This window comes from Saccopteryx leptura, chromosome 3 (assembly GCF_036850995.1).
Source record: "Saccopteryx leptura isolate mSacLep1 chromosome 3, mSacLep1_pri_phased_curated, whole genome shotgun sequence".
NCBI lineage: Eukaryota > Metazoa > Chordata > Mammalia > Chiroptera > Emballonuridae > Saccopteryx > Saccopteryx leptura.
The window spans coordinates 52,647,373-52,662,867 of NC_089505.1; the positions used below are offsets into that span (position 1 = coordinate 52,647,373).

General features: G+C 35.4%; 1 protein-coding gene across 3 annotated transcripts in view; it reads left to right on the forward strand.

Annotated features, from left to right (window-relative positions):
* WASF1 (WASP family member 1) overlaps nucleotides 1-15,495 on the forward strand; it is a 61,560-nt gene that overhangs the window by 22,683 nt on the left and 23,382 nt on the right. The window lies entirely within an intron of this gene.

Genomic DNA, 15,495 nt, shown 5'->3' on the forward strand with positions numbered 1-15,495 from the left:
CCAAGGTCCTATGTTTTCTTCTATGTAATTTATTGTTTCAGATCTTATATTTAGGTTTTTGGTCCATTTTGAATTAATTTTTGTGCAGAGGGGACAAACTGTAGTCAGGTTTCATTCTTTTGCATGTGGCTTTCCAATTTTCCCAGCATCATTTATTGAAGAGGCTTTCTTTTTTCCATTGTGTGTTTTTGGCTTCTTTGTCAAAGATGATTTGTCCATATATATGTAGTTTTATTTCTGGGCCTTCGATTCTGTTTCATTGGTCTGTATGTCTGTTTTTCTGCCAATACCATGCTGTTTTGATTATCGTGGCTCTGTAGTATACTTTGAAGTCAGGTATTCTGATACCTCCAGTTTCATTCATTTTCTCAGGATTGCTTTGGCTATTTGGGGTTTTTTATGGTTCCATACAAACTTGGTAATTATTATTTAAAAAATGACATTGGGATTTTGATGGGAATTGCAATTAAATTGGTATATTGCTTTGGGTAATATGGCCATTTTATTTTAACTATGTTGATTCTTTCAATCCATGAACTTGGAATATTTTTCCATTGTGTCTTTATCAATTTCTTTCAGTAATGTTTTGTGGTTTTCAGATATAGGTCCTTTACATCCTTTGTTAAGTTTATTCCTAGGTATTTTGTTTTATTTTTTTGTTGTAATTGGTGTTTTCTTTTTTTAGTTCATTTTCTGAAGTTTCATCATTGGCATATAGAAAAGCAGTAGACTTTTGTATATTGATTTTGTATCCCACAACTTAACTGTATTGGTTTATTGTTTCTAATGGTTTTTTGGCAGAGCCTTTGGGGTTTTCTTTTTACAGGATCACGTCACCTTTACATCTTTCCTGATATGGATACCTTTTATTTCTTTGTTCTTGACGTTATCACTCTGGCTAAAATTTCCAGAATTATTTTGAATGAGAGTGGAGAGAGTGAGCAGCCTTGTCTTATTCCTGATTTTAGAGGAAAAGCCTTCTTTTTTTTTCACCATTTTAGTATATTAGCTGGTGGTTTGTCATATATGACCTTTATTATGTTGAGGTACTTTCCTTTGATTTTGATTTTGAATGTTTTAAACATAAAGGGATGTATCTTATTGAATGCCTTTCTGCATCTATTGATAGGCTCATAGAGTTTTTGTTCTTTGTTTTATTGATGTGGTGTATTATGTTGATGCCTGTATGTTGAACCATCCTTGTGCTCCTGGAATGAATCACACTTGATTGTGATGTATTGTTTTTTAATGTGTTGTTGTATTCGATTTGCCAGTATTTTGTTTAGCATTTTTGTATCTGTATTCATTAGAGATATTGGTCTGTAGTTTTCTTTATGTTGTGCTTTCCAGGTTTTGGTATGTGGGTTATTTTGGTCTCCTAAAATGTGCTAGGGAGTATTGCTTCTTTTATGGGGGGGAAGACTTTGAGAAGGATAGGAACCAAATCTTTGAATGCTTGGTAGAATTCACTAATGTAGCCATGTGGTCCTGGACTTTTAGGGGATTTTGATAGTTGTTTCTATTTCCTCCCTGCTTATAGATCTATTTAGATATTCCACTTCTTCGTGACTCAGTCTAGAAAGTAGGAATTTATTTCCTCTAGGTTGTTGAATTTGGTGGCATACAGTCTTTCTTAATAGTCTATGATCCTTTATATATCTATGATGTCTGTAGTAATTTCTCCTCTTTCATTTCGGATTTTGTTTATATGAGTTGTTTCTCTTTTTTTCTTAGTGGTTTGTCAATTATTGATCTTTTCAAAGAACCAGCTCTTTGTTGTATTGATTTTTTTCTATACTTTTTTTTCCCTCTATTTTATTTAGTTCTACTCTTAATTTTTACTATTTCCTCTCTTCTGCTGACTTTGGGTTGCCTTTGTTTTTCTTTTTCTAGTTCCTTAAGATGTGATGTTAGGTTATTTACTTGGGATCTCTCTTATTTCTTGATATAAGCCTGTAAGGATATAAACGAGCTTCTTATTACTGCTTTCGCTGCATCTCAGAAATTTTGATATGTCATGTTGTCATTTTCATTGTATATACCCTTTGATCTCTGGTTTTAGTTCTTCTTTGATTCTGTCAGTTTTGAGAAGTATTTGTTTAATTTCCACAGTTTTGTGGGTTTCTTTACTTTCTTGTTGCAGTTGAATTCTAATTTCAAAGCCTTATGTTTAGAAAATATGCTTGCTATACTTTCAATCTTCGTGAAATTTTTTATGTTAGTTTTGTGACCCAACATATGGTCTATCCTTGAGAATGTTCCATACACACTGGAGAAGAATGTATAATCCAACGTTTTGGGATGAAGTATCCTATAAATGTCCATTATGTCCTTTTGGTCCAATGTGTCATTTATGGCTGATATTTCTTTGATTTTCTGTTTAGATGATCCATCTAAAGCCGTCAATGGTCTGTTGAAATCTCCAAGTATGATTTGTGTTTTTATCTGCTTTTAATTTTAGATCAGTTAGTAGATGTCTTGTATATTTTGGTGCTCCCTGGTTTTGTGCATATATATTAAGAAGATTAAGAAGTGTTATGTCTTCTTGATACAATGTCTCCTTTATCATTATGAAATGTCTATCTTTGTGTTTGGTTACCTTTGTTTTGAAGTCAGCATTGTTGGATATGAGTAGGGCTACACCTGCTTTTCTTGGTATATTTTTTGCTTGGAGGATCCTTTTCCAACCTTTCATTTTGAATCTACTTTTGTTCTTGCCACTTAGATGTGTCTCTTGAAGGCAGCATATGGTTGGGTTTTGCTTTTTGATCCAATCTGCTACTATGTGCCTCTTTATTGGTGAGTTCAGTCCATTTACATTTAGGATAATTATTGACACTTGAGGATTTCCGATAGCAATTTTATATTTTGTTTCCTGGTAGCTCTGTGTCTTGTTTGGTTCTTCTCTTTTGTGTTTCTGTCAGTTGTTTTTGATTGGTGCTATTCCACACTTTTTTTCCCTGTTTCTTCTTCTTTTTTTTTTTTTATCTGTGTATTTCACTAGTGGTTTTTTCATAAGTGGTTACCATTAGGTTATTAAGAGAAAAACATTTATATGTACAAGAGTCCTTTGTCTTATGAGTGCTCCTGTACTGCATCTTCTTTTACTACTGCAGATCTTCATCCTCTTTCCTTTTATGTTATTGTTGTCACAGATTATCCTTGTTTTTATTGTGACCTTGTTGGAGCTTAAACTTGTAGTTTTGATTTGTTTTGTTCTTTATATCTGATCGGATAACTCCCTTGAGTATTTCTTGCAGTGGGGGCTTTCTGGTGATAAATTCCCTCAGCTACTATATGTCTGTAAAAGTTTTTTTTCTCCTTCATATTTGAAGGGTAACTTTGATAAATATGGTATTCTTGGCTGGTAATTCCTCTCTTTCAGTACTTCGATGTTTGGTCCACTCTCTTCTGGCTTGTAGAGTTTCCACTGAGCAATCTGATGATAACCTAATGGGCTTTCCTTTATATGTTATATTCTTCTTTTCCCTAACTGCCTTGAGGATTCTTTTTTTGTCATTGATTTTTGACAATTTTATTATGATGTGCCTTGGAATACGTCTGTTTGGGTTGAGGTAAATTGGTGTTCTGTTTGCTTCTTGGATTCAAAGCTCTAACTCATTCTAGGCTTGGGAAAATCATCAATTATTTGTTTGAATAGGTTCTCCATTCCCTTCTCCCTCTCTTTTTCTTCTGAGATACCCATTATTCTTATATGGCTCTTTCTGATGGAGTCAGACAATTCTTGAGAGCTCTCTTATTTATTTTAATTCATGAGTCTCTCTCCTTTTCTCTTTGTAGCATCTCTAGTTGCCTGTCTTTGATGTCACTGATTCTTTTCTCTATCTGCCTTGTTCTATTAGCTAAACTTGCTACCTCAGTTTTCAATTCATGTATTTAGTTCTTCATCTTTATTTTTAAAGTTTCAATCTCTTTGATGAGGCATTCATTTTATTCATTAGTTTGTTTTCTGAGCTCACTAAGTTGCCTATTGGTGTCTTCTTGCATCCTGTTAACTATTTTCAGAACTTTAGTTTTGAATTCTCTATCATTTGACTCAGATTTCCATGTGAGTGAGATTTCTTTCTGAAGATCTTTCTTTTTCTTTCTGAACTGCGTCTCTGTCTTGTGTAGCCACAGTATTTGAGAGTGGCGTCAAGAACCTTAACAAAGAAACTAAAAAATTAAAAATATACAATAAAAATATGAAAATTATTACAAGAAAAAATTAGAGAAAAAGGATCAAAAAAACAGAAACATCAAAAACAAAACACCAAAAAATAAGAATAAAAAATATCAAAATTTAAAAAAATTAAATTCAAAAGAAAAAAAAGAATAAGAAGGAAAGAAAGACTAAAGAAAAAAACCACAAAATTTGGTTTTGAGAGGTTTCTTCTAGTAGTTCTCGCTGTATTACAAGTGTTAGCTCTGTGAAGTTCCTATGCTGTCTGCTGAGATGTTGCAATGATGTCGGCAGGGCCGCAGTCCTGTTGGTGGGTGGTGCGTGTTAGGAGGGCTTTAGGTCTCCAACAATGGCGATCTCCGGCTTCTGGGTGTTCCTTCCCACGTCTCAACAGACCCGAGGACTGGAGGTGGAGAACCTCTGTTCTTCAGGGGAGAGAATGGCTCTGGAGTGTTAGCTATGGGATTTGTCTCTGCCCCTTTCCCTACCACGAGGGGAGGGAGGCTGGGGCTGCACTTTAGTTTTCTCTGTCTGCTGAGTGCGGGCTGCAGGCAGACCTTGGGAACACTGTCTGTGACCCCACAGTCTGGCCACTTTGGTTTGTTTCCTCCTCTGCCCCTCTGTCTCTCCGCTCCTCCTAGCAGAAGGAGAACTAGTCACTCCGAGTTTCCCTCTCCGTACCTTTCAGACAAAATCCAGAAAGCCTGAGCTTCCCTCATTGTAGTCCAGCAGAGAAAAAAACCTCAGTCATACCAGGTTTGTCTCCTCCTCAGAGTGCCCACCATGAAAGCATTTTCTCTTCTGCCCTCATTTTCACCCTGTCCCATCTTGAGCCCATTCAGTGCATGGATCTTTCAGGCACACCTGCAAGTCCAGCTGGGTTTCCTTCACTGCATTATAGTTCAATTTGTTAAAATTTCAAGGGGAGACCAGGAGTATTTCTCATGCTGCCATTACTCTGACATTATCCCCAACCCATATTCAAGGAATATGGAGATAAGATATTAAAGAGTTGCAAAGAATTTATGGCCATTTTCAATCTATAGATCCTCAGGTACTTAAGGTTGCATAAACTAGACAACACTTATGGGTAACAGTGCACAATTATTAAAAAAAATTACCAGCCCAAAATTAGCTTGGGTTATTTGGTAGAACAAGTAAGGGAGTCATAGCACTGGGGCAATGTGGGAAGTGATGAGACGGTGGAGAGTAAGCTTTTTACTTTCCTTACGTGTCATGGAATAGTCCAGAGAAGTGGTATTTATAAGGAATGGATCCTCACAGAAGAATAATTTCACAGTTTTTATCTTTTTTAGAAGGCATTGCTTATAATTGGACTTTTAGAATTTGAAAATTGGGTCTTTTTTTTCCTCTCTATTATTCATCTTTGGTATAAAAAGGAAGTGAACATTACCACTGCTTAGTGACTTTAAAACCTTTAAGACAATTTAATTGAATGTACTTTTGGACTATTAGGAGTATAGGCATTCATCTGCTTTCCCGTTCCTCTTATTCTCAGATATTGACTTTACACCATTTTGGCTTGGTGTATGCCACCAGTTTTCTCATGAATGTTTCTCTTTTCCCAACTACGTCATAGTTTAATTTTGCACTACTCGATAGTAATCCTTCTATAAAACCCGCCCTATCCTTTTGACTTTTCTTGTATCTTGCTTCCAAGAATTCATACCTTTTGCTAGGAACCCAAAAGAGGAGGTGCACAGAAAAGGAGTGCACAAGATCTAAGTCTTACGGAATACTGGACTCAAATTTATTGTCCATTCTAATTCCCTGGGGATCTTGTTAAAAAGAAGATTCTTGACTAAGATGTGCAGTTCTTACAAGTTTCCAGGTGATGCTAATGGTACTGATGCTGACTAGTTTAAAGACCACTCTGAATTAGCACTACCATAGATGATCTAAGCCAGAAGCAAGGATAGCAGGTCCTTGAATAACATTGTTTCAAAAGTTTCAACATTACTGAGATGCTATAGGAACCTAAGTCTTGTTTATGTCAATTAGCCTTTGGTAAAATTCGTATGATTATACCTTGTTTTTCTTAAAGTACAAAGACCTAAATTGGTGCAGCCACGATGGAAAACAATGTGGAGATGCCTCAGAATATTAAAACTAAAGCTACCATATGACCCAGCAATCCCTCTTATGGGTTAGCTACCTGAAATACTTGAAAACATTTACTCATAAGGGTACATGCACCCCTATGTTCATTCATTGCAGCATTATTCACAGTAGCCAAGACATGGAAACAACTGAAGTGTCAGTCGATAGATAATTGTATAAACAAGATGTGGTACATATACACACTGAAATACTACTTGGCCATAAGAAAAGGTGAAATACTGCCATTTGTGATGACATAAATAGATCTTAAGAATATCAGGCTAAGTGGAAAAAGTCAAGAACCATATGATTTCACTCATATTAATTGACAACTTACCATATGGACAAGGTTCTTGCTGAAATGTGGTCTATCCTTAGAGGTCAGGTTAAGGCTGGGCCATGGTTCTTGCTGTCATGTAGCCTGTTCATAGAGGACAGAGTAACATTGTTCATTGTAGTAAAGGAGAAATCTTAAATGCAGGCATCTTTGTAATAGAGCATTGAAAATGCATTAAATGTAATCCGTATAATGTATTTTAGTAGGCATATAGGCAACAAAATAAAAATGTTGAAAGATTCATTTTTAGCAAGAAGAGACTTAAGTCTTTGCATATCAATCCATCTTCCTTGCGATCATTAAATTTTACAGAATCCCACTTCCCTTAACTTTTTTTCCAGACACAGAAGAGAAGGTTTATAGCTTCTCCTGAAATTTAATTTTGAAACTCAAAAGGATTCCTATCATTTTCTGCTCCCAAGCAAACTTTTCATCCACCCTCCCCATTTCATGCCACCCCTGCCCACCCTAGGCCCTAAAAAAAAAGAACTTATGCATAAAATTTACCCAAGGAAAACATATCCTCATATTCACATAGAGACTGGTACAAAATGTTCATGGGAATTTTATTTGTAATAGCCACAAATTGAAAATAAATCAATTGTTCATCAACAGATAGATGGATAAATTATGGTGCATTCATACAATGAAATACTACTATTCAACAATAAAAATGAATTATTGACATATACAACATGGAGGAATATAAAAATCTTTAGGCTGAATGGAAAGACGGCAGATATTAAAGAGAGTAAATACTTTATGATTCCACTTATATAGAATTCTGCAAGTAAATGAATCCGTATGATAAAAAGCAAGTCAGTGGTTGCTTGCTGACATGGGTAGAGGGAGTGACTCCCAAGGGGCACAGAAAATTTAAGGAGTGGCTGTGGTGATTTGTAATGTTAAATTGTGTTAAAGCTGTTTTAAAACTGACAGTACTTTAAACTTGAAGTATGTACAGTCTATTAATTTTCTGTTGCTGCTCAAAAATTACCACACATATACTAGATTGAAACAACTATGAATTATCTCAGTTTTGTAGGTCAGAAGTCCAGGTGAGTGTGGCTTGCTTTCTGCTGAGGGTCTCACAAGACTGAACTCAAGGTATTGACTGGGCTACATTCATTTCTAGAGGCTTTGGGGCAGGGGTCGGGAACCAATGGCTTGCGAGCCAGATGTGGCTCTTTTGATGGCTGCATCTGGCTGGCAGACAAATCTTTCATAAAAAAAATAATGTTAAAAATATAAAACATTCTCATATATTACATTCCATTCATTTCCTACCGCTCATGTTCATGGTTGCAGGTAGCTGGAGCCAATCACAGCTGTCCTCCGGGACAACACCAAATTTTTATTAGATAATGCAAAACGTACATGGGTTGTTGTATGGCTCTCATGGAATTACATTTTAAAATATGTGGCGTTCATGGCTCTCTCAGCCAAAAAGGTTCCCGACCCCTGCTTTGGGGTGAAAATCAGCTTCCAAGTTCATTCAGGTTTGCAGAATCCAGTTCCTTGCATTTTTAAAACTGCGTGTCGGCCAAGGGTTGCTTTTAGTTAGGGTCCTAGAGGCTGCTGTCATGTCTTTTCCAAGTGGCCCCTCCATCTTCAAGCCAGCAGTGGCATAGTAAATCTCCCTCACTGTCTATCTGTTAGTATTTAGATAGCTGCATAGACGGGTCAAAGTTGTGCATCTAGGCGATTCAGTACTGCTTCAGAAAAGAGGCAATGCTTGAGTCTGGTCTGGAACAATTAAGCATTCTCTGAGGATAAGCAAGGAAAGCATTCTAGATGGAGCACAAACACCACGAAGAAAAGCATGACTGTAAACAGCAAGGTGTGTTCAGAATGATTCAAGTATAAGTTAGGAGTGCAATGAGAAACGAAGCCAGAAGACATGGGGAGGGACTAAATACTGAAGAACTTGGTGTATCCTCACAGCAAGGAAGCATTGAAGGGTTTGTTTTTTGCAGGAGAATGACATTACAAGATTCAAAATTTTGGACCTGGGTTTTAAAGAGCATTTTATGAATTTGACTCCACAGGCAAGAGAAGTGAAGGCAAAAATTAATGAATGGGACTACATCAGACTAAGAAGTTTTTGCTCAGCAAGAGAAACTGATAACAAAATAAACAGAAAGCCAACTAAATGGGAAATGATATTTTCAAACAATAGCTCAGATAAGGGCCTAATATCCAAAATATACAAAGAACTCATAAAACTCAACAACAGACAAACAATCCAATAAAAAAATGGGAAGAGAATATGAACAGACACTTCTCCCAGGAAGAAATACAAATGGCCAAGAGATATATGAAAAGATGCTCATCTTCTTTAGCTATTAGAGAAATGCAAATCAAAACTGCAATGAGATACCACCTCACACCTGTTCGATTAGCTATTATTAGCAAGACAGGTAATAGCAAATGTTGGAGAGGCTGTGGAGAAAAAGGAACCCTCATACACTGTTGGTGGGAATGTAAAGTAGTACAACCATTATGGAAGAAAGTATGGTGGTTCCTCAAAAAACTGAAAATAGAACTACCTTATGACCCAGCAATCCCTCTACTGGGTATATACCCCAAAAACTCAGAAACATTGATACGTAAAGACACATGCAGCCCCATGTTCATTGCAGCATTGTTCACAGTGGCCAGGACATGGAAACAACCAAAAAGCCCATCAATAGATGACTGGATAAAGAAGATGTGGCACATATACACTATGGAATACTACTCAGCCATAAGAAATGATGACATCGGAACATTTACAGCAAAATGGTGGGATCTTGATAACATGATACGAAGTGAAATAAGTAAATCAGAAAAAACCAGGAACTGCATTATTCCATACGTAGGTGGGACATAAAAGTGAAACTAAGAGACATTGATAAGAGTGTGGTGGTTACGGGGGGAGGGTGAGGGGAGGGGGGCGAGGGGCACAAAGAAAACAAGATAGAAGGTGACAGAGGACAATCTGACTTTGGGTGATAGGTATGCAACATAATTGAACGACAAAATAACCTGGACTTGTTATCTTTGAATATATGTATCCTGATTTATTGATGTCACCCCATTAAAAAAATAAAATTATTATAAAAAAAAAGATTCAAAATTTTGATAATACTATTTAAGCTGTGGTGTGGGATGGATTGGTGAGAGTGGTGATATAGATGAAATGGCAGGGAGAAGCTGTTAGACATAAAAACAGAAAGTCTAGTCCGAACAAGTGAGAAATGATCAGGGTTTGCATTAAAACAGTAGAAGTTAGAACAGAAAGGTTAGAGTTTGAGGGATGTTAATGAGTTAAAACTAGAAAGGTTTGATCTGCTGGATATAGATGGGCAGAACTGAAGATGATGCCTAGATTTAAAAAGGAAATATAATGAGTTTAGTTTTAGATATACTAAATTTGATATAGAACTTCCAAGTAGAGCTGCCCAAGAAACAGATGCAAATACGCATCTGCAGTTTAGGGGACAGATTTGAGCTAGACTTAAGAATTTTTTAGTTATTCAGCAAATATATATTGAACATGTTTATATGTGTCAAGCATGTTGTACCATGCATCCAGCATACAATGAGGAACAAAACACACAATCCTTGCCTTATAAAGAATAAAGGAGAACAGAAATCAATCATGAAGATATATAATTTCAACTGAGACAAATGCTATAAGGAATAAATCAAAGGGTAGTATTTTAACAGAAAGACCAGATCTTGTCTGGGGATTGGGATCAGGGAATGCTCTCATTTGAGATAAAATCTGAGAAACAAGTAAGAGTTAGGAAGGGAAACTATGGGCAGGAAGGGTGTTCTGGGAAGCAGGAACATCATCATACCAATAAAATACTCAAAGGTTACAAAACTGGATTAAAAAATAATAAATGAAAAAAACACAACTGTATGCTATGAAGTGACATGTGTAAACCAAATGAGTACAACAATGTTGAAAGGAAGAGGGTGGAAAAATCTGTATCATGCAGAAAACACTAAAAGAAACCTGGCTTTAATATCCAGTACTTTTAAGCAAAAAGCCATAATACTAGAAATAAAGTTGGAACTTTATAATAATAGTCTCAAAGTATATAAACCATATGGAGCATTTGAGAAATCCGTAATCATAGTGGGAGATCTGAACACATCTGGAGAACCAGATGACAAAAAGAAAAATATAAAAGGCTGTAGAATTTGGGCACAATTAGTAAATCTAACACTTAGACATACAGTGTATAGAGCACTGCAACCAACAACACAAAATACACATTCTTTATGTATAACTGACTATGCTGGGCAATAAATGTAAATACATTCAGAGTGCATTCTCTGACTACAGTACCACTAAGCTAGAAATTAGTAACTAAAAGATAATGAAATCTCCATGTTTTTTAATCAAAATTATATACTTCTAAATAATCCATGGATCAAATAAAAATCACAATACAAATTATTTTGCAGTGAACAATAATAAAATTATTAGATATCAAAATTGAAGAGATACAATAAATATATGCTTGGAGGGAAATCTATGGCTTTAAAACCACATACTCGACATGAAGCTGAATATCAATAACCTAAACATCTGTATCAATAAAGTTAAAACGCATCATATTAAACCCACAGAAAGCATAAATCATCAATTTGGGAAAGAAAGAATAAATCATCAATAATGAAGTAGCAAGCAAACATACAGTAGTGAAATTCAATAAAGCCAAAAATTGGTTCTCTAAAAAGACTAAGAAAATTAACAAACCCACTGTGATAAATACAGGAAAATAGAGGATGCATAATTAATGTAATAAATGAAAAAAACATTTTATAATCATAGGAAAATAATAAGAATAATTTGATGTCAATAAATTTAAAATTTTAGATGAAATAAATTTCTTAAAATATGCAGCTTAGCAAAGTTAACTAAAGAAATAGAGAATCTTAAAAGTTTGATAACAATTAAAGAAAACTCATAATTTTAAACCTTCCCACAAAGAAACTGGAGGCTGAATTGTTTCATAAGTGAACTATACCAAATATTTAAGAAAAAATAGTGCATTTTTATGCAAATTAATCCAAAGAATAGTGAAAGAGGGAACATATTCCAATTTGTTTTATTAGGCCAGCATAACCTTAAACACAAAACAAATCTCTCAAGGACATTACATGAAAGGAAGATAATGGGTCAATTTCTGTCATGAATATAAATGCAAAACTTGCTAAACATAGAAACAACCCAAAACAAATCTGTGTATAAAAAAGATATAATCTCCTTATTTTAAGGTCTACTGATTAGCAAATTTAGTTATATATGCTATCTTAATTACCCTTTGCCCTATAATGGGTCAGGAACCTATGGCTCGTGAGCCAGATGTGGCTCTTTTGATGGCTGCATCTGGCTCACAGTCGAATATTTAATAAAAAAAAAAATGTTAAAAATATAAAACATTCTCATGTATTACAATCCATTCATTTCCTACCGTTCATGTTCATGGTTGTGGGTGGCTGGAGCCAATCACAGCTGTCCTCCAGGACAACACCAAATTTTTATTGGATAATGCTTAACGTACACAGGTTGTTGTATGACCCTCGCAGAATTACTTTTTTTTTATTGCTTGATAGATATGTAAATTTCAAACTGCCCTCTTTTTTTGTTTGTTTTAATTTTATTTATTTATTTATTTTTACAGAGACAGTGAGTCAGAGAGAGGGATGGACAGGGACAGACAGGAACGGAGAGAGATGAGAAGCATCAATCATTAGTTGTTTGTTGCGCATTGTAATACCTTAGTTGTTCATTGATTGTTTTCTCATATGTGCCTTGACCAGCAGACTGAGTAACCCCTTGCTGGAACCAGTGACCTTGGGTTCAAGCTGCTGGGCTTTTGCTCAAACCAGATGAGCCCGTGCTCAAGCTGGCAACCGTGGGGTCTTGAACCTGGGTCCTCTGCATCCCAGTCCGGTGCTCTATCCACTGCACCACCACCTGGTCAGACGCCAAACTGCCCTCTTGATGTTCCACTTATCTGTCAGACCTCACCCTTACTGGACTATCGCCCCTGAGACAAAGGAATTCCAAAAAACTGAGAAGCCACCCCAAGGAGGGGCTCTGGACATACCAGGACTTTTGATTCAACACCCACATGCTCCAAGCCCCCAAGGAGGAGCATTCTGGACATACCAGGACTTTTGCCTCAGTATCCCCTCAGGCTCTCCCAAACACTATATAACTCACCCCTAGTCTGTAACTGGTGCTCTTCTCCCCCAGGAGAAGTGCCCGGCAGGGTTCCTTTCTTCCAATAAAGCCTGTTACTCTGGTCTTTCGGACTCCCATGGATTCCAACATTGCTGACCATTTATTTTTTCAACATCACGGAATTACATTTTAAAATATGTGGCGTTCATGGCTATCTCAGCCAAAAAGGTTCCGGACCCCTGCCCTAATGTAACATTCACAGATTCTGGGAACTAGAAAATCAGTAGATTTGGAAGGACGTTATTCTACTTATCAGATACTCTCAACCAAGCTGGGTTTATTCTAAGGATACAAAGTTGTTTAACATAAAAAAAAATCAACTAATATAGTTTACCTCTTTAATAATAAAAGTTACATGATCCTCATAATAGATGTAGAAAACACATTTAATAAAATCAACATCATTAGTGATTTAAAAATTCTGACCAACTAGAAATACTTGTATAAGGACTTCCCTTACTTGTCAAAAGATGCCTACAAAACAAAGCAACAATAATGACAAAAACCTTGAAATCTCTTCCTTTGGTTTAGGAATAAGACAAGAATGCTTGTTCTAATTACCTCTATTTTATATTGTTAAAGATTCCAGCTAGTGATAAGGAAGAAGAAAAACGTTTGGAACAAAGAGATAATCATTATTCAAATATGATTATGTACATTTTAAAAATCAAAATAATTACAGATAGGTTAGTAGAGATTAGGAAAGTATCTGGATATAGGGTCAATGTTCCAAAATCAATTTATTTTTTCGTATATACAGTAAAGAGAAAATAAAACACAAAAGATGCCATTTCCAGCACTATAAAAAATCACATATATGCCAATAAATCTAACGAAGCATATATAAGACTTTTATTCTTAAAACTATGAGACATTTTCAAGCTGTAGTAATTGGGGAGATATAAATGTTCATGAATAGGAAGATAACATTATGTAGATATCAGTGCTCCCTAATATGATCTAACAGTTCCAGTTATTGTAGATTCCCAGTAGGGATGTGTGTAAGTTGATAATCTGATTCTGAAATTCTAAATAAAAACATTTTATTGAATTCACATTGGAAATACAAAGGGCCAAGAATAAACGGAATTTTTCAAGAACAAGGTAAAAGGGCTTGTCCTATTGGCTCTCAAGACTTAAAATAAAGCTCTTTTAAGATAGCATCACTACCTCAAGGTAGACAGACCAGTGGAATATTATAGAGCCCTAAAGTGCATGTGCAATTATATTAAAACTTGATTCGTGACAAAAGTACCATTGTAAAGCAATGGGGAAAGTCTTTTCAATAAATGATGCTGAACTAATACAGAAGAAAGCCGACTGCTGCTTCACACGATTCACAAAAATTAATTCTACAACAATTATAGGTTAAAAGTACAAGGCAAAACAACAGATAATATAGAAGATCATATACCATATTTTTCGCTCCATAAGACGCACCTGACCATAAGATGCACCTAGGGTTTTAAGGAGGAAAATAAGAAAAAAAATTTTTTTGAACTAAATGATGTGTTAAAATATTTAATAAAATAGACCAAAATAATATTTCAACAATGTAAACTCAACAGCATATTAACAACCATTAGCACTGTTGTTAACAAATGAGAAGAGACTTTAATGTTCAAATACGCTTCTAGTTGTCCGGGACCTGCAGCAGCTAAAAAAAAAAAATGAACATTTGCTACATAAAACACACGGGCATTTTTCCTTCCACTTTTGGGGGAAAAAAAGTGCCTTATGGAGCAAAAAATACAGTATATGGTCTTATTGTAGAAAATGATTTCACACCTGTGTTTTTATATTTTAAAAAAGGATTGATAAATTCCATCATAGAGTTTAAAAACCTGTTTGTTAAAAGACATTAGGAGAGTGAAATAGCAAGTGACATAGGAGAAGGTATTTGCATCAAAAATAATCTTCAAATTTCATATCCAGTTTCTACAGATCAGTCCACAGCACAACAGATGATAAATAGAAAGTGGACAAAAACATTGAATAGGCATTTCTCAGAGAAAAATCCAAAAGATCAATAAACTTGAAAAGGCACTTAAATTTATTTGTAATTGGGAAAATATCAATTACAACTACAATAATTTACCACAACATACAAGAATAGCTAGAATTTTACAATAGATGGTGTCAAGTGCTGTGAGGATGTGGAGCAGCACAGCCTCCTACAGGACTGAAAGGAGTCTACATGGATACAGTCACTTGGGACAGTTTATCAAAATAATGGCCTCAAACTGGAAACAACTCATCAACATTAGAATGAATAAATTGTGGTGTAATCATTACAGTGGACTTAAAAGTGAACATCCTACATCTATACAAAACAACATGACTGAATAGTACAAATAAAAGGGCAAGACATAAAATAATACCTATCATTTAATTCTATTTGTATAAACTTCAAAAAGCACTCAAAACCATAGTTTTAGAGTTACCTGCTTAAGTGGTAAAAGTATTGTATAAAGAAAAACAAGTCAATGCTAATAGAGAATGATGGTTGTTGGAAGGGGAGGGAAGCAAGGATGTTTGGACAAGGGACTGAAGTGGGAGGGCTCTGGGGTCCAGGCAATGAATTATTTCCTATGTGTGATTGCT